Here is a 26,280-nt window from a genome sequence, read left to right on the forward strand (position 1 = left end):
TGACACCACTACAAGAAGCCTTCCACTTCAGTCTGATTTACACATACACTGTTTGGTGTTAAATTACTGCTAGCTAATCCAACAGCCAACTATATTCTGAAGATCAGCATGAAAAAGGCAGGGTAGGCAGCTCAAACAAGCTACTTCAGTACCTATGCATAAAAATAGGCCTTGGAGGGTGCTTGATATCTACATCTCCTCACAATTTATTGCCACTCACAATAAAACAGGAACATGGGAGTGAAATGGCAATGGGCAGCAATTACTAATAGTGGTGACTGCTATGTGAAGGCTCATGTCTTCCTTTGATCTTGCTCAAGCTTTTTTTTTTTTTTTAAGTACCTCAGGCAAAGTACATTCCACTAAATAGATACAGATAATACAGAAATTGTATTTATTTTATTATATATTTTTTGCTATAAGCAAAATATTAGAATTCTGGTTAGCAACTAAAGACCACCTGAAGGTGAGGGTGCAGGAAGATAACTCACCTACCAACAGTCTGTAACTTATCTCCAAATCTCTCTTTCATCTTTCATTTAATAACTGCCAGGCCATGGATCATTCCTAGGGGATGACATGATAGAGGTATACAAAATTATGCATAGAATAGAGAAGGTAGAGAAAGACGTACTTTTTCCCCCTTTCTCACAATACAAGAACTTGTGGGCTCTCAATGAAATTAATGGCCATTAAGCTTAGAACAGATAAAAGAAAGTACTTCTTCAGCCCAAAATTAACATGGGCAATTCACTGCTGCACGAAGTAGTGGCAGCTACAAGCAGAGACAGCTTCAAGAGGGACTGAATAAACATATGGAGCAGAGGTCCATCAATGGCTATTAGCTACAACACCTCTAGGTTTCTTGACAGCCCTAGTAGGGATTTTTGAGTCGGTCGGAGTGTATATATATGTATATGTATATGTATATGTATATGTATATGTATATGTATATGTATATGTATATGTATATGTGTGTGTGTGTGTGTATATATATGTGTGTGTGTGTGTGTGTGTGTGTGTGTGTGTGTGTGTGTGTGTGTGTGTATGGGTGTTTTCTTCCATGTAAACAGACTTAAGATCAGCTGGTTGTTTACCAAATGCATAAGTGTAAAAAAGTTAAGATTTGCCTGTATAACTATTTAAAGATGATGAATGAAAATTGGGGGTAAAAGCAAAGGAAATTTTTATTCTTTTCATCCCTGTCTAGTTGACCTGATGGATACTCCCAGTATATAGAACACATGCCAGTAAAATAAATCATATGCAAAAGCTCAGAGGTTACTCCTGATTAAAAACTGTTTCTCCACCTACACATTTAAACCTGAAATTATCTTTTAGGTACACACCTACACTCTGTGTTCTCATTCAAGCTCCATGCAGACAACCTGGTTAGGCTGGTGACATGGCCAAATGGAATGGTTTGGTGCTTGTAATGAACTGTTTCAAGTATTTAATTATTACAATTGCTTCCCAATGAGTTCATCTTAGCAGCTTCCATTTCAATTGTTAACTGTTAGCTACAGCACACATTTCAGTGTAAAGCCATTTAGGTAAATGCAACACCTAGAAAGTAAGTGACTTCATAATAATAGCCATAGTATTATCTCTGTGTGGGGGGGGAGAGACCTAAAGACTATTTTTGACTATATGCCTTAACAGCTGTTGGCTACATGATCTTTTCAAACCTTTTTGTTCTTTATTTCACAGTATGTCGTTCTTATTTGATAGCATCCATTTCTTCTTTTAGGTTTGCAGACCCCATGTAAATCCCTGCAGAGCCCCTCTCCAAAAAAAATGCTGAACTACTGAACTTGACTTCTTCATTGTTGCTGAACTTAAGTCATGGCAGCCCCTTAAACAGAGGGGGGCTTGCCCAGCCTGCTTTTCCCTGCCCCTGTGCCAGCATGTGGGCAGGTTGGCCGCAGCTGGCACCTTTGGCTACCAGCCCCCTTACCTGGCCAGCCCCTTTACCTGGCGTGCACGCTCACCTTCTTTCAGCTCCACCCACCGTGTCTGCAATGGCATGGCCTCGGGTGAGTTGGGGCAGTCCTTGATGCTGAACTTAAGTCATGTCTTCTTTCAAGATTCTCTTCTTTTGTTTTCTCCTTTTTTCTCTTTTAGGTTAATAACATGCTTAAAACAAGCACCTCTGGCCCCACCAGCAATGTCAAAATGAAGGCTAAAAACTGATCGTCAGCAGTATAGATACCATAACTTCTGTCACAGAAGGGGTGAGTGCCTTTCCTTTGCATTTTATTATCTTCTTGACTGCAATGTGATATTCAGCTTATCTAGTATTCCTCTATTTTATCTGTAGAACAACTTTTTAAAATTAATATTTGTATTATTTTTAAAGCATAGAGATAAAGGATAGTACAGAAAAACATTAGAATAATACACTTTCCACCTTAATGTATTCACAACTACCTATTCACAACTACCTATTCACAAAGACCAAGTAAAGTTGCCAATGTTTATGGAATTCTTCCACGGATCTTCTATTTACTAAACTTGTCAGCTTTGCCATCTTAACTCAGCAATTTTTCCCAATCAATCTGCAGAGCAACCTTGTGAGGTAGGCTATACTGAGAGAGTGTGTGACTAGCTGAAGATCACTGAGCAAGCTTCCATGGGAGATTTTAACCTGGATATCTCATATGATTGTGAGCATCCTAGTGTCCAATCTGGTTGGGAAAATTATTGTGTGCACCCTTCCATTCAACCTTGTTACTTTTCAAGAAGAAAATTTACACCGAGATTAACAAAAGAAAATCCCTTTAAAGCCAGCTTGGTGTAGTGGTTAGGAGCGTGGACTTCTAATCTGGTGAGCCAGGTTTGATTCCCTGCTCCTCCTCCACATGCAGCCAGTGGGTGACCTTGGGCTCACCACAGCACTGATAAAGCTGTTCTGACCAAACAGTAATATCAGGGCTCTCTCAACCTCACCTTCCTCACAGAGTGTCTGTTGTAGGGACAGGAAAGGGAGGGCAAATGTAAGCCACTTTGAGACTCCTTCGGGTAGAGAAAAGTGCGTAAAAGAACCAACTCTTCTTCTTAAAAGAAGAAGGCTCCTTGCACTGGAGAACCAGCACAGCCATTAATGAACTGAATCCAGGACATCCATCTCCTTATGTTTATTTCTTATTCATCTGGCAAATGCCTTATTGAGTGATTGGTCCTCAATAAAATTTATGAGCAATCCAAAAGTTTCAAAGTTAGTTATCAAAGTGTCAAAGAATAATTCCACTAAAATAAAGTTGTTTGCACACATGGAGGTAACTTATCTTAGTAACTGTTGGGATCCTCTCTGCCAATGCAGTGGCTCCCATGGGCCCTGCCACTGATGCAGTAGTTCTCAGGGCAACCCCAGCAGCAGGAGAGGCTGGGGGAGAAAGAAACACAGGTGTATATAAAATAGAGAAAGTGGAGAAATTGAAAGGGGAAAGATTGACAGATTGTATATGGCACTGGTCAGACCACACCTGGAGTACTGTGTGCAGTTCTGGAGGCCTCACTTCAAGAAGGACGTGGATAAAATTGAAAGGGTACAGAGGAGAGCAGTGAGGATGATCTGGGGCCAAGGGACCAAGCCCCATGAAGATAGGTTGAGGGACTTGGGAATGTTCAGCCTGGAGAAAAGGAGGTTGAGAGGGGACATGATAGCCCTCTTTAAGTATTTGAAAGGTTGTCAGAAGAGGGCAGGATGCTGTTCCCGTTGGCTGCAGAGGAAAGGATGCACAGTAATGGGTTTAAACTACAAGTACAACGATATAGGCTAGATATCAGGAAAAATTTTTTTTACAGTCAGAGTAGTTCAGCAGCGGAATAGGCTGCCTAAGGAGGTGGTGAGCTCCCCTTCACTGGCAGTCTTCAAACAAAGGTTGGATACACACTTTTCTTGGATGCTTTGGGCTGAACCTGCGTTGAGCAGAAGGTTGGACTAGATGGCCTGTGTGGCCCCTTCCAACTCTATGATTCTAGGAAAGACGGAGGAGACAGGGTGGGGAAGAGGGGGTTGTCAGGGAAAAGGAGGAGGAGAGAGATGGGGAATATTAACATAGAAGGAGAGAAATGGAGGACGGGAAGACTGAGAGAGAAGGACAGGGGGATAGATGGAGGAGTGGGGGAGAAAGAGGGGGAAAGTGTTAGAGAAGGGAGAAGAGGGAAGGACGTACAGGGCGATGAAGCATCTTCAAGGAATAGATCTTTGGCCAATGTCTAAAATACAGTAAGTGAGACCTATTGAAAATATGCTCAGGAAGGGATATTTCATAGGGTCCCCTTCCTGTTAAACCCCCATGTCACTTTGAGGCAGTAGTACCCACAGGAGAATCTTCTAATAGGAGTGGGCAGTCAGATTCCCTAGCCTGGATTGTTGAGGTCCAAACTAATATTTTGCATTGCGTGCAGAAGCAGCCAGAATGTTTTACAGCATATCCTTGATTACAAAGAAAACGTTTGATCTGTTTGCATTGGCAGATTTTTGGGGTAATGGGTAAACATCTGTTCCTTCAGATGCAGTGTCTAAAGCCATACAACTTACAGAAGTTAATTCAGTTTTCTTCCTACCATGTGTGACTAATACTTGTGCATTTATTACTTGCATTCATTATATCTTCTTGTGAATCTGCTACATTTTAAAGAACATCCCGCATGCCACAGACTGTCAGTTGTCAACTGAAAATACTCTTAAATTAAACGTGTTCTATATATTGATTTCTATGCCATTTTTATAGATGTTTATACTCGAGTTCACTGTTTATTTATTTTACTTCACTGGAAATAAAACAGAAAAATGGCAAGGGGGCTGTCAGTTACAAATCTGAGGCACTTACAGATTTGTCATCTGAGAAGGGAAAACAGTGCATATGAATGTGTGTTTCCATGAATACAGGAGGCAAGCTGAATGACACTTAGTTTCTAAGGCATTCTGTTAATACTATCAAGCAACAGATGCTAAGAGAAAATTAAGGTACAACATCTATTCTCAGCAGTTTTAAGATCACAAGCTCAAGAATATCACCCCCACCCCCATTACATCCATAGTAAATCATGATGGGCAAATGCTTCTTCGGGAGAATATCCATGAGTTTCCTCGCCCACTGATTCTGCCCCTGGGCCTCAGCCACCACCTCACTTTCAATCCTTGGCATCTTCCCAGGCCTCAGAATAGAAACCGGGGAATGGTTGCATCACCACAAGTCCACCCACCCATTCCTGAAGTCCTGCCCTTGTGTGGGCAGAACTATTCTCCCTCTGTCTTCTGTGGCACGGTTATGGAGCTGCCATTTATGCTTCCTCGCTGCCCCCACCAGTCAGCCCAGCCCTATGGCCTGAGGCATGAACTGGGACAGAGGTTAGCACAGCACTCTCCCCAGTCTCCTGCCACGTCCTCACTGGTTGTCCCCCTTTCTCTCTTATCAGCCAGTTCCTCAGAGGTCTTCAGCCAGGCCTTCCCTGTTTAAATCCACCCACACTTTTGCATTTTGTGCCCCCGCCCATGCTCTACTCAGGCCATCACAGTAGAGTGTCTGCTGGCTGCCTCCATGCTTCGTGGCAGGTTTGAGGCCCTCTGTGACCTGTTCCTCTCCGGCATTATCCTTGTTGTCCCAGAACAAGAGATGATATCAACAACTTGTGCCCGAGGTTCTGGTGCCCATGAGGGATGATGGATAGAATGATACAGGGATTCCTGGATATAAAGATATAAGAGGAAATCAAAACCTTTTCACCTGCTACCTGATGTAAAGAAGATGTGGTTTTAGACAAATGTCAGTGAGGAAGGAACTCTAGAGGCTTAAAATGCCCAAGGCTGCTCCTATGCTGCTACTATTCTTCTTGCACAGAGGACTTTTTAGAAAAATCAGGAATTGATTGTGGTGTAGTGGTTAGAATTTCAGGCTAGGTTCTGAGAGACCCAGGTTTGAATCCTCACAAATCCTCGCTGTGCCATGGAAAGTTCTTGGTGACCTTGGGTCAGGCACACACCCTCAGCCACACCTCCCTGACAGTTCTTCTGACTAGGGAGACTAGAAAAATGGCGTAAACTGCTTTGGGTGCTCATTAGGGAGAAAATAAATGAATAAATAGATACCGATGGTGCTATTGCAATCTATTGTCACTGCGTACTCATTCCCACCCCTCCCTTCGCCCTGCAACAATAAATGGTCAAATACTACTTCTAAGAAGGAAAACTGGGAACAAGTGGATTGGGGTATGCTATGCTGATCTAGCAAGGGCTGATATTTTTTGATGTCCTCCATTGCAGACATGCTTGAGAGATAAGACAAGGAAAATGGTGATGTGGATGGGACCTCCGAAAAAAGGAAAACACCCTTTTCTTATCCACAAGGCATCCAGAGGTGCTTTTAACTGTGATCTTTCAAAAGAAAGATACCGCAAACTAGGTTTGGGAAAGATCTTGGTAAAACAGGAAAAAATACAGAAACAGGACAATGTCATGTGGATGCTTCTAAAAAGGGCCATGTCTCTGATAAACACCCATCTTTCTCTTGACGGTGGCACTGAAACTCTTCTGGGGATGATCTTTTGTTGTAGAAGGCTTTTTCAAACTTCAGTAACGAAGAAACAGATTCTTCTATGGGCAAAATTGGTGTTTAGTATATATTTTGGAGAATATACATTTTGGAGAATTTTCTACATTATAGTAAAATACAAGGAGAGAGAAATAATTTTAATACTGCATTCCTGTATTCATGTTTTATTATGCAAATAGAGCATTGAGTGAAAAACAGTCCAATATATGATCTGTGTCAGAAAGTTCAGGATTGATTCTGCACTTACTTTGTTTTTATCTTCCTTGTGGGTCCTGCTGAATTCAGATCGATTTGAACTCGGGTCTTCCTCTATTCCTCTCCCAAATTGAAACAGAAAGTGTTCTGCACTTGATTGGGGAAGCTCAGAGCAGGGATGGGAGCCAAGCGCAGCAGGAGTCTCTTTTTTTTCTTGAACAAGTGGGGGGGGGAGGATTGGAGACAGAAGAGTAGGGGGAAATAAATCCAAGATGCAAATCTCTGCTGAGAGAAGTTAGGGCTTCTGGAGCACAGTCACTTTAAGACAAGCTTTGCAACTGGGAACCAGGAATTCTTTGAACTGAAGTCCTGGCCAATCAGTGAAGACAGCTTTGATATGAGGCACAGAGAAGGAAGTTGCAAAAGTTAATTCGAATTCATTGTAGATAGGACGGATTTATTTGAGCGGGGAGTGGGTAAAAAGCCCCATGCAAACTACAGCCTGGGGTGAATCTGCACTTATTTTGTTTATTCCTGTTGAATTCAGATCGATTTGAGCTTGGGTCTTCCGCATTACTTTTCCCCAACTTGAAACAGAAAGTGCTCTGCACCATTTGGGGAGCTGGGAGAGGGGAAGGTGGTGGATTTCTCCTCTTTTGAAAGCTGGTGGAGAAGCAGCATGAGGACTCTTTCTCTAACGAGCATGGGGGAAGGGGGATGGGAGCCGGGGAGGGAGCCGAACAGCCAGCCAGCCAGCAAGCAAGCAAGCAAGCAGCCTCTCAGGGAAGAGGCAAACCTCTGCTGGTTCTGGAGCACAGATTCCAGAGGGAAATAAAGAAAAAATAAATCTTGGGAGGAAAGTTTCACAACCAGGAAGCATTTGAACTGATGCCCCGACCAAGCAGGGCTTTTGTACAATGTTGGAGGCTCGGCAGCAAATTAGTTCTGGGAAAAGCAGAGAGCTGCACCTTTAGTCATGCAATTTTAAAAATACTGAGGGTTAAAAGCATTCCAGGATATCACGAGGAAAAGGTAGGGTCACTCCTGATCAATCATGTTTGTTGCAGAGGGAAAATTTAAATCGCCCTAAATCAAAATGGAAATCACATTCCGTGTAGACGGCAGGGACTGAATTGACCTGGGATTGCAATAAAAGCTCCGTGCAGACTCCACCCTGGTGTGAATCACATGCAAATCTTTTGTGCCTGCTTTAATTAGGGGAAGGTGTGGGAAGGCTGCCAAAGTTCTGATACCATGGGGGGATTTTTCATGTTGCCAAAAATACTATTTGGGGAGAGGGGGTTGGAGGACCTCTTAATTGAAAATTTTGCTACCGTCTGTGTTACCAACTGAGGAGGGGCTGTGAATGATAGGCTACCTTCCGGGAAAAGGTTTCAAGAATCTTATTTCCTTATGATGCATAGCAGAACTAGCGCTCCTGGTGCCAAAGAATTTGGGGGAAGGGAATGAAGGTCATTTTCCCATTTCCATTAATAAAGTTCTGTTAGGAAATATACATCACACTTTTTTCTGATAGTATACCTAATTAAAAAGCAGTCAGCAAAATAACTACAACCAACATTCTATATAATAGATAAATATGAAAAACAGAAAACAGAAACAGTGATATAATAAATGAGTACAGTGCAGACTACCTATTTATAGAACTGTATACAAAAGTTATTTATAAAAACCGTGCACCACCCCTTCCCTGCCGGCAAGTTGCCCAATTTTCAAAGCCCACACTTCTGCAAACAGTGCCTTGACATTTCTTTTTTTGCATGTGGAAAAGCAGCCCTGAAATTCTATACTGTAACAGGAATGGAACAGAAATCAGTCTCGGTCAATGGACAGTACTCACCTTTGCCTACAGCTGTTTATGTTATGAGGCATACATGTGCCACTTACATGCGGACATTGCATCACATCTCTCAAGCACTCCTTGCCGAGTACGGTGCATGGTCAAAAATTCTCATCTACCAGTCTCCATACCATCCATATGGCCTCATCGGTCAATATCTGATAGGATATGCAATATCAGGTACAATCAATGCTAGAACTTTCACACCACCCAAGATGACAGTGGGGTTTCCCAGACCAAAAACACCAACATCCATAACCATGCATAGCCCCAAGTATTAAAAAAACAAATGCATTGTGATTGCAACTGCTCCATCTAACCTCCACATTAATAAATCAGCTTGCATGGTCCACTGTGCCTGAAGCAGCATGAAGAAATATTCCTTGTGATTTGAGTATTCTTCTCCTCTGCCAATAGATCTGCATGTGAGCCCTGTCTACTGCACCAATGCAGTCTGGAAATCCTAGCTGGGCAAAACTGTCCATGATCAGTGGGAATAAATAAGAGAAGGGAAAACGTTAATGGTGATACAGGGACAGATACAGGGACAGTGGGTGCTGCACACCACACATCACTGGCAAGGCCTCCTCCACCTCATGGTCCCCCTGAAAATGCTCCAGCAGTTAGTGGTCGATGTGCTGGCAGGAGTGTTAGACCATTGAAAAGAACATTTTAAAAAATACAAAGGAAATAAGTTATGCTATACTCTAATCAGGGCTGGCCAAACTGTGTCTCTCCAGATGTCTGTGGACTACAATTCCCATGAGCCCCTGCCAGCACCATGCTTCTCAAGCTGGATCTGGCAACCCTACCCTTCATACCTTGATGTGGACAGAGAGTGACCTTTGAGGAGGTGGCAAAATGTCAGATGAGGGTATCTGAGGGAATCTGTATACTTTTGAACTATCTTTGGCTTGGAAGCAAAACATGGGGGAAATCGACACAACCCCCCCCCCAAAAAAAGCAGAGAAACAGTGACCAGAAAGTGAACTGTGTGCTGAAGGGAGGACAATCATTCTAGAATGACAAAGAAAAAACACCAGATGTGCATAGAGAAAGTGAGAAAAAACACCTATGCATAATAGGCCTGGAAAACATTGAAAACTGCTGTAGTCTTAAGTAACAAGTTTCAAGATTCCTTGGACTCTGGCCTTTAGAATAAACAGCATGTAAATGATATTCTTTGGCTGATGCCATTCAAAGTGTTTAAAAGAGTGTTTTCTCCTTTTAAAGGCTACGGCTGCTATATTGCTGAGGCTCCTTGGTAGCCAGTCTGTTATTACTTCACTGTATCACATTCTGAACTCTACAGATTATTTCTGGCAGAATATTTGATTCTAACGCGAGAAGTCTACAAGGTTTTTCTATTATAGCTATAAGAATAGTAATTGAAGAAGCTGCGGTAATAGTTCCTGGACTTTGTCCTAGTGATATTCCCTAAATCTCCAAGGATACCTATTACAAAACATTAGGGAGGCAGTTAAGCAGTTTCCACACCTCTTGATGGGATGTTGATCTCTCGGTTCCTGTTTCTAACTACAAGCATAGTATGCATTTGCCATTAGTTTGCAATGTCAACATTGTATGATTTGTACAGTAGAATATGTTCTGGAGTCTGTCCAATCAGAATAAAAATGAAAGAGCAGAACCATCTAAGTTCCTGGCTTGATTACAGAAGAGCCTAAGAGACCACAGAAACCTCTAGGAAAATAGTTGTCCCTCCCTCCCTGATAAAGCTCGCCCAGCACTACCAACAATTGGAAGACAGCAACAAAGTTGTCTACAGTACATTAAGTTACAAGAAGGAAGGGAAGGAACTGCAACTCAGCAATTGGACCATCTTCTGCCTACAAAACATGTGTTCAATTGCTAGCATCTTCAATTAAACCCAATATCTGGAAGTGGGTGTTGTGAAAGAGGTCTACTAGAGCTACGATTGTGAGCTCCCAAGTAGGATTTGGGAATCCCCTGGAATTACAGCTCATCTACAGATGACATTGATCAGTTCCCCTAGAGAAAACAACTGCTTTAAAGGGTGAACTATAGAGCATAATATACCACTGAGGTCCCTGTCCTCTCCAGTCTCCATCTCCAAATCTCTAGGAGTTTTGCAACCCAGATCTATCACCCCTATCCCTTATACCTTACCAGTGGCCAGGAAGACGTAACCCTAGCCATAAGTGCTAAAGATTTGCTGTCTGTCAGAGTAGGCAAAGAGCTATAAACACCAATGTGTTCCTTCATATGAATCAGAGGAAGTAAGAAACACATAACAACTCAGTTGTTTAAGGCAAACACGGAGTTAATACCTTCACTGCCCATTGTGGAAGGGGTCTGTCCTTTTTTTTTAATAGAAAGACATCATGCCCCTGTGGTCTTTTAAATAACAATTCCTTAATGGTTGTGGTTCAGTTGCAGAGCATCTACTAGCAATCCCCAGTGAAAGCTAAGTACCTGAATACTAAGTGTTGGGGATATCAAGTGGCAAAAAAAGATCTCAGGTAGTACGTGTTGAGGCTCTTCCCTACACAAGACGATGAAGAGCTGATGACAGCCAGAGGAGACAATAGATGGATTAGTGGTTTGACCTGATGCAAGTTAGTTTTATATGCTAGACAACATTTAGCTCCATACCCTGAAAAGTCTCATCTGTTGACTTTAGATTTATATTGGAGGCACAAGAGCAGGTTAGCCTGATTTATTTTTAACCCAACCCTTGGCAATCTTTCTCCATCAGGACAAGTTCTTCTGCATCGCTCACTTGAAAGATAGGTGAGGCTGAGAGAGAATGGCTGGCCCAAGGTCACCCAGAAAGCCTCCACAGCACGGTGGAGATTCAAACCTGGGTCTCCCAGATGCTAGTCTGACACTACATCATGCTAACTCATTTGCAGATATGCTGGAACAATTAATAAGGATTCCCCTTATTTTACTGCTGTATTTTAGATGGCAGCAATGGCCAAAACCAATAAGTGCTGATGCAGTCCCATGCAGGATGACAAGTGTTTATGCAAAGTTAAGATTCCCATCTAGGGGGGTTGTGTTTCAGGAAGCCCAAGGTAAATAGAACAGAACAAATCTTTGCATGACAACCAACACTTCTTTCTAAAGGTTTGTCCTATACATATAGCGTCCTCTGCTAAAGGGGTCATAGGACTGTCCAGCTTGGTGTAGTGGTTAGGAGTGTGGACTTCTAATCTGGTGAGCCGGGTTTGATTCTCTGCTCCTCCACATGCAGCCAGCTGTGTGACCTTGGGCTCCTCACAGCAGTGATAAAGCTGACCGAGCAGTAATCTCAGGGCTCTCTCAGCCTCACCTCCCTCACAGGGTTCTGTTATGGAGAGAGGAAAGAGAAGGCGATTGTAAGCCACTTTGAGATTCCTTCAGGGAGAGGAAAGTGGCATATAAGAACCAAGTCTTCTTCTGTCCTGAAATAGCCTACACTTGTTCTTAGTCCGCATGAAATCAAATGGAAAAATTAATTTCACAAGGGTCAGTATATCACAGGATCTAGATTAGAACTAATGAAACTTGCTGACTGTTGCAGAATAAGTACTGAGAATCCAAACCATGTTGTAACCAGGACTGTTCCAAGATTTCCAAGAAAATAAAGTGTTGTGGCCTATATTAGAGATCTTTAAAATCAGCTTCCTGAATTTACAGGAGGCATTAATCCTCTCACCAAATGACATAACTAATCTACACAATTGCAAGGAAGTGATCCAGGATAGTTATTTGACCCACAAACATTTTCATTGTTTCTAATAAAATTCGTACTGGATTAATTATACACAATAAAAGTGACATGCAAAATACAGCTTATGCAATGAATTAATTGCATTTGGCTACAGTGTTTTCTCTCAGTATTTTCTTATTTACTTGGGAGGTGGGGTGGGGAAGGGAAAGGGTTTACTGACACATAAAACATCTTTTTCTTTAAAGGCATCTTATTCAGGGAAGCAGTAGAATGTTCCCGTAAGATCCTCAGTAGATAATCATAGTCGAAGACAGAAATAGTCCGTGTTGTTCACTGCATTTGATTGTGGATTCATGAATCAGCCACCTTGTGCTGCCCACTCTTTTCATGAAAGGCACAAAAATACTTGATTGACCTTTCATAAATTATGGTGTCTATGGGTTTTGCTGTATAGCAATAATCTCAGTGTAATATAAAAAAATGAAAAGGTCCTCCAATGGAATCATTCACTACATGTGAGTACTTACAGAGCGCTAAAAAGGGCTATTTTTAGTAATAGTTTTATGTTGCTTTATCATCAAGCTGCACAAAACAAAAGTGGACCAGAAGAAAAATCAGAGGGATCGGCTCAGGCTCTTTTATAGTTTTGTTTAGAAAGGTCTTTTCCTTCAGAAGTGGTCACGTTCTTGTGGAAACCTGATAGGGATGTCGGTCCCCAGAGTGGACTTCGGGATCCCCTAGTTTTACAGTTCCCCTGGAGAAAATGGCTGCTCTGTAAGATGGATTCCATAGCATTATATGCCACTGAGGTCCCTCCCCACCCCAAATCCTGCCCATTCCTGGCTCTGCCCCCAAAGTATTCAGGTATTTCCCAATGCAGAGCTGACAATCCTAGGAAACCACCATAAACTTTCTACAGCCACTGTATATCATCTTTCTCTGTATATCATCTTTCACATACATCCTATTCCGCTTCCCCCATGCAGAACTTGCTTGAAGAATGGCAGCAAACAAACCTTTCCTCTTTGAAAAGGAATTATCATAATAATTAAAAAAAAACCCACCACATGGCGTTGTGTTCATATGGTAACTGAAGTAGGTCTTCATATGTACTGCCCTCTGGTGGTTGTTTTGCTGTTTCTCAAATGCCACCCCAATCCTTGCCCAAATATTTGTAACATATTCCTGACAACAACTAAATATACAATAAGAATGGCCAATTACAATGCATTTCAGGGTACAAAATTGCAACTTTAATTGGTATAGCAAAATTTCAGAGTAGGGAATCACATATGACAGCATTTTAAGCTTAATTCTTTACTGAGTGAGAAGTTTTCAATGTCTTTTAGTTAACAGAAAACTGTTCTCTAAAATGAGTGTGGGTGCAGTGTTGTTGTTTTAATTTGGAGAGCAACAGGGCCACATTGGACGTGAGCTATGGACAGTGGCAGGAGCATTTACATTACTGTAAAGGTAAAGGTAAAGGTATCCCCTGTGCAAGCACCGAGTCATGTCTGACCCTTGGGGTGACACCCTCTAGCGTTTTCATGGCAGACTCAATACGGGGTGGTTTGCCAGTGCCTTCCCCAGTCATGACCGTTTACCCCCCAGCAGTAAGCTGGGTACTCATTTTACCGACCTCGGAAGGATGGAAGGCTGAGTCAACCTTGAGCCGGCTGCTGGGATTGAACTCCCAGCCTTATGGGCAGAGCTTTCAGACGGCTGCCTTACCACTCTGCGCCACAAGAGGCTCTTTTACATTACATTACTGAGGATGCATAATTCTGGCCCATTATGCACGGGGGGAATAGCGCACATTCGGGGTGGAATGGCGGCGACTAAAATCACTGATAACGCATGGTGCCAGCTGCAACCGGCCGCAGATTCGGTGCATGCTGCCGAAAAAGCCGCGTTAGCGAAATGTGGAAGAAAGCGCAGCTTCCGGGTGACCAGGGCGCAATCAGAAGCGGCGCCGGGGTCGCTGCGTGCACAATTGGTTACTCTGGGTTTTGCCGCCGTTGCGTCCTGTCCCATGCATAAGCGGTTTGCTTCGCTTCTTCCCCCTCCGCGTTTTCCATGTGACCTGAAATCGCCGTTTCGGCAACCATGCATAATGGGCCTCAGTGAAGACCCATTAGCACTGGACAAGGGAGCTGCTTGGAGGTCTGAGATGGCAATTTGGAACCCTTGTGATAATCCCTAAGAGTTTATGGGTAGTATTGTGGCCAATGAGTGCTCCACAAAAACCCTGGGAGGTTAAATTTAGAGATGGAGTCACTGGCTTAATATCACTCAGTAAGCTTCGTGGCAGGGTAGGGGTAGGGGCTTATTTATTTATTTTCAAATTTCTAAGCCGCCCTTCCCTGAGGGTTCAGGGCAGCTTACAACATACTGTATAATACAATAATAATTTAAACACAATCAGGTTCTCATTTAGTTAAAAGAACCTTTCCTCCAACGACGAGGGAGAGAGTAGTAGGGTGCTTGCTGATAACTATTGATGGGGTGTGCAGATGTTAGATGCTACTTACAGACCTCAGCCATGGGTGGAACCTACAGTCTCCTTAGTACTAGTCCAACACTAGTTCAGATTGGCTTCTTCCCTATGAAAACTCAGAGCTTACATCTTATTCCTTAAATACTGCTTCCTCCTGAGACAAATAAGAGCCCCAAAGTTTGGGTTACGCTTCAGGAAGAGTTCATACTCTCTATGATCTAGGAACACAGCAACAGCTCAACCATAAGAAGCATGCCTTATTTTCCCCCCAGTTTTATGCCCATTCCTTCTAGTTGTGAAGGCTATAAATACTTAGTTCTTCACATGCCTCCCAAAGACCAGAGTGTTTTGTGCTTCAGAAATTCAAAATACCTATGTATTTCTCATCCTAAATTAATTAACTTTAGGACATGGAATGTATGGCTGCTGCCAATCGAACCCCCCTCCCCCCAGTAATATCTAGTAAAAGAAAACATGGCATAATATTGTATTCAGAGCCTCCTCTCCACCCATACGTGGCAGCCAATGGACAGGAGTGAAATAAGGAAAAACAGGACATGATGGCAACATGTCACATGCTACTTGTAAGACCAAACAGTCCCATGAAGGTAAAATTAGCAGAAACCTGCATAGTCCCAATAATATGTGAGGTTTCCCATCAGCACACAAATGGGACTGGTTCAGATTTGAAAAAGGTGAAATTGAAAAGTCTGAAGCTTGTTCCCCACATGCATTGTAGACCTGATCCTAATCTGGCACGTCTTGCACCAGAACTGAGGGGAATCCAAAAATAGGGATACCCTTCTGGACTGTTTACGAGATAAGACTGTCCGCAACTGTTACCCAGAACAGAGCACTTGAATCAGAAAGAGGCAGTGGGAACACTCTTCTTTCAGGTCCAGTGCTTGTACCCAGCTTTTTAGGAGATGACCCCAAAATGCTGCATGAGAAAGTGGTAGGAGCTTCAGCAGGAGCTGAAACCAAGGTTAGTATTGCAGCTAGCATCAGACCCAGTCCCGGCACCAATAAATGTGAGGTTGACGAGACCTGCTGTTAAAGAGACCTGCTAAAGTATGGTTTGACAGGTCCTTTGGAAACCAAGGTGGAGAGAGCTTTTTCCTCAAATGGAAAGTCCTGTCATGGCTTCAAAGTAGATTGTCTACTAACGGGCAATTTAAAGACAGTGTCTTTCCCCAGAATAGAGCAAGCAAAAGGTGTGATACTTTTGCAGCCCACAAACTTTCAAAGAGGGATTTTTGAACCATGGTAGACAAAAGAGATGCTTTTTAGCACTTTTCCAAAGAATTCAGAAAAAATTTTGACCTAAAAGTGCTAAAGAAACAGGAGCAAAGCTACAGGAAGAGTGACCTTGCTCTCACAACAGCAGAGAGCTGAGGCATAGGCACCCCCTTCCTTTTTCTTAAAAAAAAAAAAGCTTAAAACCCAGCATGAACAGGGGAAGGACGAGTACTTCATATCAAACTATGGGCAGGTTACTAGGCACTGTAGGTCAGCCATCAGAGAGACCAACGCAGGGAGTGAACTGACACTGGCCCAGGAAGCCCACTATAAAAAGAAAAGCTTCTTCAGCTATGTGAGGAACAAGCGTAAGATAAATGAGGCCTGCTGTTGGGTGAACATGGAGATATTCTGACAGAGGACTGAGAGAAAACTGAAAGACTCAGTACATCTTTTACCTCCGTTTCTTCCCTGAAGAAGTATAGGCACATCTAGGGATGGTAATAGAAAAGGTATAGTATCTGGATCTATTGGCAGGTTGGGATGGGCAGAGAGGTTGTTGAGAGGCACTTGGCTACATGAAATCAAATCCCCTGGGCCAGATGGTGCACCCCAGCCAATATTCAAATAAATTGGAGAGCTTATGGAAGGTCTGTCCATCATCTTCAGTAAATTTTGGAAGACTAACCTGGTTTCCTTCTTTGACTGGTTGATGGGCTTACTAGATCATGGAAACACAGTTGATGATGTTTACCTGGTTTTCAGTAAGGCTTCTGACAAGATTCCCCATGATGTTCTGATGAGTAAATGACTGCAGACTAGATTTTTGGATAGTTATGTGAATTAGAGAACCATCCCCAAAGAGTAGTGGTCATCAGATTGGAGGTCATCAGATTGGAGGTGAGCAGTGGGGTGCCATAGGGCTCAGTACTGGATCTGGTAATTTTCAATGATTTTATCAATGATTTGGATGAGGGGCTGGAGGGACTACTCATTAAATTTGTATAGGACACCAAAATGGGAGGAGTAGAGAACACCCCAGAAGACAGAGTTCAACAAGATCTGAATATGCTGGAAAAGTGGGCAAATGACAACAAGATGCAATTCAATAAGGAGAAGTATAGAGTTCTGAGTCATAAAAAGGAGCAACATACATACTGAATGAGAGTTACACTTCTGGGTAGCAGTGTGTGTGAAAGAGATCTTGAGGTACTCATGGACTGTAAGCTAAATATGAGCAGACAGTGTGATGTGGTGGTAAAAAAGGCAAAGGCAGTCTTGGCCTGTATAAACAGAGGCATTACATCAAAATTACAAGATGTCATAGTTGTTCTGTATACCGCATTGGTCAGACTGCACCTGGAGCAGTTCTGGAGGCCTCAATTCAAAAAGGATGTGGGCAAAATTGAGAAGGTACAAAGGAAATAAATGAGAATAATTTTGGGACCTATGAGGAAAGGCTGAGGGACGTGGGAATGTTCAGCCTGGAAAAAATGATGTTAAAAGGGGATGTGATTGCTCACTTGGAGGAGGGGCAGGGAGCATTTCCTGTTGACAACAGAGGATAGGACCCGCAGTAATGGATTTAAACTAGAATGGTACCAGCTAGATGGGGGGGGGGATTCATAGTGAGAGTAGCAGTTCAGTAGTGGAATAGGCTGTCTAAGGAGGTGGTGAAATCCACTGGCAGTCTCCAAGCAGCACCTGGACAGATCCTTATCAAGGATGCTTTAGGCTGATCCTGCATTGAGCAGGGGGCTGGACTAGATGGTGTGTATGGCCCTGACCAACTCTATGATTCCAAACTCTCTTTGGCAAGTCTGGGCACACACAGTACTCGTGTGGGTCTGCCCAGTGTACATAATAAAGACAATAGGGACAAATGTAAAGTTCTGCATTTAGGTATGAAAAACCAAATACACCAATATAGGATGGGGAGACTTGTCTTGGCATTAGCAAGTGTGAAAAGGATCTAGGAGTCTTAGTAGACCACACATTGAACATGAGTCAACAGTGTGACTCGGTGGCTAAAAAGGCAAATGGGAATTTGGGCTGTATCAAACGGAGTATTGTGTCCAGATCACGGGAGGTGATGGTACCGCTGTACTCTGCTCTGGTTCAGCCTCACATGGAGTACAGTGTTCAGTTTTGGGCACACCAGTTGAAGAGGGATGTAGATGAACTGGAGCATGTCTAGAGGAGGGCAACAAAGATGGTGAGGGGTTTGGAGACCAAGACATATGAAGAAAAGGTTGGGGGAGTTTGGTCTGTTTATCCTGGAGAGGAGATGACTGAGAGGGGATTTGATAACCATCTTTAAGTATTTAAAAGGCTGCCATATTGAGGATGGAGCAGAGTTGTTCTCTCTTGCCCCGGAGGGGCGGACCAGAACCAATGGGATGAAATTAATTCAAAAGAAATTCCGTCTCAACTTCTGGAAGAAGTTCTTGACAGTTAGAGCAGTTTTTCAGTTGAACAGGCTTCCTCGGGAGGCAGTGGGTTCACCATCTTTGAAAATTTTTAAACAGAGGCTGGATAGCCATCTGATGGAGAGGCTGATTCTGTGAAGGCTTAAGGGGGTGGCAGGTTACAGTGGATGAGCAATATGGTTGTGAGTGTCCTGCATAGTGCAGGGGGTTAGACTAGATGGCCCATGAGGTCCTTTCCAACTCTATGATTCTATGATATTTTTTTTACTTTCTACCTTTGTGGCTTACAGTTAGATTCAAGAGTATTCTACTACCAATTTACAGTTAAGATTCCAGCCCCTAGATAGTAATTTCAAATCCGCCATTTTTAACAGACATATTAAGATTCCTTTCCCTACATATACACCAATGTTTTATGGGTCAGCACATAGCTACTTCTATCAGAATTTTCTGATAGAATTTTTCACCCCCAGCCTCTCATTCCCAAAGTGGGCTTCCTAGGTTGCAACGTGGACGCCAGGGGCGGTGTCTGGGAGGCCATGTTGTTTCACAAGGAACAAGTATTGCTCATTGATTCCTTTTTTTTCCATTTCAGTGGGTGTTACTTGTTCACTCTTTAGACTGCTAAAATTTTCCTTAGTTGAAACTATGTCCCCAAGCCACATGTATTTATACCACTTAATCTCTGTGAAATATTAAATATATTACAGTAGAGCCTGCTCCATATATGGGGCTTTCCAGAGATTTTTTTAAAAGTCATTTGTTAATGGATTAGTTCAACACTAATATCCCATGTCCAGATTTTAGATGTGTGAAGCAGCCTCGCTGTAATGGAATAGAATATCAGTGCTATAGGCAGTAGTCATTTGCCTCTCAAATATATTTAAAAGAAAATTTTAAAAAATTATAGGAACATTTGGAGCCAATACCAAACCATCACTTGGAATCACAGATAACCCTCTGTTCGAATCACAATTAATAATGAGCAGCAGTCTCAGTCAAAGAATGTCCAGTTCTTTCAGAGTGTTTGAAATTAGATTGCAAATGCTCTCACTGTACATTCATACTGCTTTCTGCTAGGGATGCCAGCCTCCCGGTGAAGACCACTGACTGATCAATGTCAGCAACCCTATAGGAACACAAAAGAAGCACATGCCCTCTAATACAGCTGATCCTGAATTATGCATGCCTTGACCAATGGTGACCTTGGGTATGTGCAATCCAAACAAACCAGTACATTGTGACCACACATCAACATGAACTCTGCTCAGCCAACTGCTATGCTGAATGCTACCACAACGCAGGCACAACACTACTCAGTTCTGTTTGTTTTGAATTGCAAGCAGCAGGTGATTTCCAAACACCCATTTTTCAAACATCTACTCGTTCCTTTTCATAATACATACCTCTCAACATTCTCACACACCACTGAGAGGTGAATTATCACTACCGCTCTTGTTAAAATTAGGAAACCAAACACTGAAAGAGTGTCATGTTACAGCTAGATGAAAGCAGGCATTGTATACACACATATGCAAAATGTAAGAAAAGAGCTTCTCAGAATATGAGTATACCATAGTCAAAATCCCCTCCTCCCACAACACCAGGAAAATGCTATTTAAAAAAATGTAAGTATCATTACACTCTATGTATTCAATTATCATAAAAGCTGAATCTGAAGTGCTATCATGTTCAGAGGTTCCAACCTTGGAGTGCCTGCTGCTGTACTGGAAATTCAGAAAATAAAGGAGAGAATGTCCTTCGTGCCCTCCTATAATTCTGTTGCTACCTGCTATACTTGGTCACTGAGGAAAGGTCAGCTGAAGAAACTGAGAGCTGGAGGAATCCTGGTACCTTATTATAGCACTGCACCTGGAGAAGCATGCTGCCAGTAATTAGCCTATTCCAGTTCAGCTAACCTTCATATCACAACCCTGCTGTCAAGGTGTGAGTGTGAGGTTGGGGGGGGGGGTTGCCTCTTTAACCTGTTCCTCTACTGGAGAACTCTAGCAGCTGAGGGAACTCTATGTTCAATCTATTGCTGTGATTGGATAGCAGCAGTCTCACCCGTTAAAGTTGTGGTTCTAAGGATCTGGAGCAGAGAAGTTGTATTGGCTGTCTTCCAGCAAGTGTATTGTTCCATTTCAAATTGAGGTGGTGCATGGGGTGGGAAGATATGGAGGTGGAAGTCGTAGTGGTGTTGGAAGACATGCAGGGAGAGGTAATGATGCTATCTGCATGTCTAATCTCCATTCCATCATTCAAACTGTGAGTAGAGAAGCTTTTTCAGGTGGCTCTGCTTTGACCTTGGTTTTGTACAATGTCAGGTCTGTGAAAAATAAGATCTTAGCTATATCTGGCCTGTTGCATAAGGAACACACAAACCCCCATATAACAGGTCAGACCTCAAATATTCTCTACCGGAGTGGCAGAAACAATTGGATAACATTTAGCTTATGGGGTGCCACAGGGTTCTACTCTATGGGTGATACTCTAGGGAGGCTGAATCCAGTTGTCCTAGATGGGCTGACATGTTTTTTTTCAGAACAGGCCAAGGACATGGGGATGCTCATGGACCTTGACTTGCTATTGGAAAAGCAGATTGGCTTGGTGGCCAGGAGCGCCTTCTATCAGCTGCATCTGATTCACTAACTCTTATTACTTAGACTCAGTTGATATGGCTACTCTGATCCATGCTTGAGTAGCCTCATAGTGGGATTACTGCAATGCACTGGAAATTGGAACTGGTCCAGAATGTGACAGCCCAACCTTTGTCAGGAGCCAGCCCCCATGAACATAAGTTGCCTATGTTAAAACAGCTACCTTGGTCACCAATTTGTTTTATAGTTTAATTCAATGTGCTGGCTGTGACATTTAAAGCCCTTCATAACCTGGGACACACATTTGGCAGACTGTCTCCTTCCATATTTCACTGTGTGCCAGCTACAGGCAACAGGCAGCAATCTACTGGCTATGCCATCATTTAGGCAGCTGTCTAGGATTGACCAGAACCTGAGACATTTCCATTGTGACTGGCTTTCCAAAATGGGCTCCTGGAAGAGGTGATGGGGGAGGGGGGGCTTGAAGATCTTCACGAGACATTGCATGGTCTGCCTCTTTGCTGGGGTTTTGAGGATGTCAGAATGGCAGGCATCTTTTAAGGGGAGATATTTGAGGTCTGTTATTTTATTTTGGTTCTAACACAAAATGTTTTCACTATTTATTGTAAGCTGCATGAGGAACAAACACCACGAGGTATAAAAGTTTTAATAAATAACAATATATCTGAAGTGGTTGGACCTCCAATCAATGCATTTTACCTACTACATTGTAAATCTGGAACATGTAGTCTAGAATCAAATACAGACTGGGCACACTTGCCTAAAGAAATCAGTTTGATAGATGTTACATGTCAATGGCAGAGCATCTACTAAGCATGCAGAAGGTAACAGGTTCAGTTATGAGCACCTCTAAATAAAATGATCAGGTAGAAGCTACGTGAAAGATCGGAGACCCAGGAGAACTACTGCCAGCCAGATCAGACAACACTCAGCTAGATGGGCAAGTGGTCCGACTCAGTGTAAGACAGCTTCCCTGTGTATTCAGATGCATTACTGCTTTATTAGGACCTCCGATACACTTGGATACATATTTCAACTTGCAAGGCAGTATAATTTCCCCTTGCTAGATCCTGCATGCTATGGTGGTACTTACCAGTGCTGGATGGGACATACAGGTAATTTATTTTTTCCCTCTGCCAGTCTTAAATCATAATGATGAACTGACAACCTGCAACCGTAAGTGGCTTTACTATGAACGTGGCCATAAAGGATGACCCAAAAATTCCTCTAACAGATGACACAGCTTTCATAAGTAATAACAATTCTTCTCTGAATTATGAAGGATGAGGGGGCAAAATGAGCTTTGCAAAGATTTGCAGAATGAAAATGGGCTGACTCAGCAGATCTTGACCTATATGTTCCTACTTGCCAGCTATAAATATAGCCACTTTCAACAGTGCAGAGGGATAGAGCAAGTGAATCTGTAAAATACTTCAAGTAAACATTAACGCTACACATCATTCATCAGGCTTTGGTGACCGGAGCAATTATTTTTAAAGTTATAAGTACAGGCTATTCAAATCTGCCTGGCTCTCCAGTCCTCCTTAGAACAAAAGGGCAGGAGTCTTTGAGTTTGAGGAAATCATTTTCTTACAGAGTTTGGCTTTGCTTAGCAGATTCAAGTTTCGCATTCCCCAGAGATAAATTGAAGAAAAAGTCTGCAAAACGTATTTGTCTATCTCTGGTAATATTGCAACACTACAGACTCCTTGTAGGTTAAAGAACGGATTAAGCAAAACAAAATAGTCATTACATTAGGAAAGCTGAAGATAAGTCTGACAACCACACTAAGATCCTGTTCAGGTCAGGTTCTGCTGTGATACCTCATGGCCAAAGGGTTTGGCATTGCACCCCTAAGAATAAATTATGTCTCTCAAGACTGGGCAGAAAGCCAACAACATTCACATCTGGTAATGTATACGGATGCATTATTTAAAAATACACGCTTTCACATATTTTCAGTTTTAAAAAAATACAACTGTACTGTTTTATTTATTTTAAAATGTATATTCTTCTAGACATGGCTCCCCAAAGCCCACATGGGGACTAATCTTAAGACAATACAATTTTAAACTGTTTAAAAAATTCACAGTGCCTGGACTCAGAACATGAGCTTCGGAAGACCCTTGTACGCACCTTCACTATGTATTTGCACATTACAACCCTGATATATGATTTCTCTAAAATCTGGTTTCAGTTCATGATGAACAGAGAACCATTCCCATAACCAGCCTTCCTCATTGCTCCAGCTACCTCTTTCCTTCTCTTGTCAGAAGTCACATCACAGTAGTAGCTATGAAAACTGCTTCAGCAGCATTATGGATGCCATACATGGTCATGTCAACCCACCACTACTCTCTCAATATGGCCTGGAAGGGGTGAGAAGGGGAGGGGCTCTGCTTTCCCACCATATTCTACATGATCACGTGACTTCTGAGGTTTCTCGAAGCCAGAATAAAGTTTCAGAGGTTTCTCAATGGTAAAAAAAAAAAGGTTGAGAGAGGCTGCTCCAGCCCCTCTATTGTTAGCTTCCATCAGGAAGTCAAGACTTCCTTATTTTGTTTGATGTTCCCTCACTAATTATAATTGGCCCTCCTCTCTAATTATGTATTTTATGAGTTTATATGTTTTAATTGTTTTAAATATTGAGTGTGTATGTTTTAAATGCTTTTAAAGGTTTTGAATGTTTTAATATTTGCAGCTTTGGGGACTCTGAATTGGATGGAAAGGCATCATAGTAGGTAGGGTGGCCAGCTCTGGGTTGGGAAACACCTGGAAACTTGGGGGGGGGGGGGTGGAGCCTATGAAGATGGAGTTTAGAGATGTAAGGGGCTTCAACAGGGTATAATACCACAGGGTCCAGCCTCCAAATCACCCATTTCCTCCATGAGAACTGATGTCTATTGTCTGGATATCAATTATAATAGCAGATCTCCAGGTGCCACCTGGAGGTTGGCAACCCTAAAGCACAGAGATGTTTTAAATCAGGGGTGGCCGGCACTCCAGAGGTCCGTGGATTAATTCTCATAAGCCCCTACCATGGAATTGTAGTCCACGGACATTTGGAGAACCACAGTCTGGCCACTCCTGTTTTTAATATTGCAAAGTATTTTATTAACAAAACCTTGTAGTATCCATTATTTTATTTATGTTTTGCTTTATTTCTTTGGTGTAAGTATTTCTTGTGTTAAATCTCAACCATAATATATAGAAGAAATGTTCATAGAAGAAATGTTCACAATACATCTGCTTTTAGAATATAAACTGCACCTAGAGTTTAAAAAACTGATTGGATAGTGAGTAAATCAGGAGATCTCTTGGATTACAACCAGTCTCGAGACGACAGAGATCAGTTTCCATGGATAAAGTAGCTGCCTTGAAGGGTTGACGTGATACCCTGAGGAGGTTTTGCCCCCTTTCCCAAACCACTCCCAATCTCTGGGAATTTCCCAGCCCAGAGCTGGCAATCCTAAATCAGTCCAGACCAGGGGTAGTCAAACTGCGGCCCTCCAGATGTCCATGGACTACAATTCCCAGGAGTCCCTGCCAGCGAATGCTGGCTGGGGCTCCTGGGAATTGTAGTCCATGGACATCTGGAGGGCCGCAGTTTGACTACCCCTGGTCCAGACATTAGAAGTCATCTTAGAAAGTGGCACTTTCCTATCATTGCTTGCTTGAAAAGCCGTAAAACAATTTGCTCTTTTTCAGCCTCTCTCAACTGTTAAGTGTAAATACACTTGCTTTCGATATGGTGATTACTGCAGAGCTGTTTCCCTGGCACCTGCTTGTTTTAGCACCAAAGATGTTGGCCACATATTCCCTTCAAGTGGCTTTAACACTCTCCACTAGTCTCAGCAAAAGGGAAATGATACTTGCTCATTGTTAGAAACAGGCATTAGAAATTTATCCCCCCCCCCACCCACCCCTGTTGTTCAATTCTCTCAAATTTCAGCAAATCTAAATAGATACAGATTTTTACACCTCTCAGCAGCTTGGAGCCCTATGTAACATTTAGTTTGAAACAAGAATGAGACAACTATTTGCATAAAGGCATTTTGTTTCTTCACATATGGTATAACATTAGCAGCTGGCATATGTCTCCATGACTATAAACAAAGCAGTTACATTTACAGCATAGGCACTGAATAAAGAATACTTATTTTCAATATGTCACTTCTTTTCAGTATGAGTTTTCTAAAATGGATACTCAGGGACAGGCTCCCAAACAAAATCCATCCAGATGAGTTATTAAAGTAGGTGAGATTTAGACCCAGTTCTAAATATGCAGGCAAGTCGCTACCGATCCTGATACACACGGCTTCCATACGTAGTATTTAATTGCAGCCGTAATTTACAAAAGCAGAGGTTGCTTTGGAGGGCAGATTGTGTGGCATTATGCCTCACAGTGAAATTCCTTCCCGTTTCCAAACACTGCCCTCCTAAGGCTTCACTCCAAATCTCCGGCAATTTCTCAGCCCAGAGTTGACAACCTTAAGCACAAGGGAATGAGAGAGCAGGAGGGGGCAGCCAATGAGCCCTAGTCTCCCTCAGTTTTGTTCATGTTAAAACTATTGCATAAAATTACGTCTGAGCCAAACCAGAGACTTTGCCTGCTATTCGAAATGTAGTTGATTTTTTAATTTGCATGATGCTGTCAGGCAGAGCAACCGTATTCCCTCCTCCCAAGGGTCAATATGCATAATGTCTGACTGGTTACTGACCCGGTCGCTCAGTAATGTGAGCCTTCCTCCCCAGCTATGGTGGCTCTGTAGCTCTGCATCCCCACAGCATCGTTAGGATGCTTTGGGCTGATCCTGCGTTGAGCAGGGGGTTGGACTAGATGGCCTGTATGGCCCCTTCCAACTCTATGATTCTATCTTAAGGAGGCCCCCATGCTGGAGAGTCCAGTGTGCAAACACAGACTCTCCCAAAAGTATCCTTCCCAGGCCCAAAACTGCCCGCTGTGACAAAGTATAGCTTATACTTATAACAAACAACTTTTTGTGCAATAATAACTGGTAATAGCTTGAAACCCAACATTTTAACCTTAATCTGAAAACAGAGAGGGTCAGTGGGGAGCTTCTCTCTGTAAAGCTGGGTGACAAAGAGGCCGGGAGCCATGTGGGAAGCCTCTTTTTAGGAGGCATGGCCACAGCCCTAAAGCACCCCAGCAGGGCAGGC

The 26,280-nt window shown here is 42.7% G+C and overlaps 1 long non-coding RNA gene across 1 annotated transcript; it reads right to left on the bottom strand.

Annotated features, from left to right (window-relative positions):
* Window positions 1-3,261: 3,261 nt before the first annotated feature.
* Window positions 3,262-25,892, bottom strand: LOC143818984 (uncharacterized). Its single transcript, XR_013224716.1, has 4 exons — window positions 25,821-25,892; window positions 8,617-8,774; window positions 6,808-6,968; window positions 3,262-3,385 (listed from the first exon to the last, which is right to left on the bottom strand). It is a non-coding gene; the product is annotated as an uncharacterized LOC143818984 (long non-coding RNA).
* Window positions 25,893-26,280: the final 388 nt, after the last annotated feature.

This window comes from Paroedura picta, chromosome 10, assembly GCF_049243985.1.
Source record: "Paroedura picta isolate Pp20150507F chromosome 10, Ppicta_v3.0, whole genome shotgun sequence".
Taxonomy (NCBI): Eukaryota; Metazoa; Chordata; class Lepidosauria; order Squamata; family Gekkonidae; genus Paroedura; species Paroedura picta.